The sequence below is a fragment of the Alligator sinensis genome, unplaced genomic scaffold, assembly GCF_000455745.1.
Source record: "Alligator sinensis unplaced genomic scaffold, ASM45574v1 scaffold268_1, whole genome shotgun sequence".
NCBI classification, from domain to species: Eukaryota; Metazoa; Chordata; order Crocodylia; family Alligatoridae; genus Alligator; species Alligator sinensis.
In genome coordinates this window covers 4,980,972-4,981,585 of record NW_005841853.1, presented here as the reverse complement: position 1 = coordinate 4,981,585, position 614 = coordinate 4,980,972, and positions in this window count along the sequence as shown.

Genomic DNA, 614 nt, shown 5'->3' with positions numbered 1-614 from the left:
TGCAGGGTGTTTGCACAGGTGTGATCTGGGGGAAGGGGACCTCGCCGGTGTCCTTTCATCATGCCTGAATACATCGCTTTTCTCGAAGGAGCTCCAGCCCTGAAATGAGGACTTCCAGCACGATACTTTTAAACCAGCGCAGAAACTGCAGGTCTCTCCTCTGCTTTTGGGAGCGGTTGGGCAGCTCTGCTTCGCAGGGGAGGGATGTCAGCACAGCAGCTTCTGAACCCAGTGTCTAACACGTATTGTGATTTATTCTCAACATCAAATGCACATTGGCAGCTATTGCCAAGGCCGTTACCTTGTGTGGATCTGCAGCCGGGGGATCCATCCCATCTAAGCCTTTCTGGGCACTTGAGAGGGATGGGCCCTACTCCAGGACTACTTAAAACTCCCAGTCTGAGAAGCGGCTTGAGGTCAGAGGAAGGGGATTTGCCGAGCACAGAGCGGTATATTCAGTAAGCGGCATGGCAGCGATTGGTCTTTAAGGCTAGGCACAGATATTATATTAAACTGATCACACTTCATGCATGCAGAAAGTGCTCTAAAACTGTAACTGAACAGACATTCATGGCTCTCAGGGTGCAGTCTGCCATTTTTAAAGCGCTTTAAAG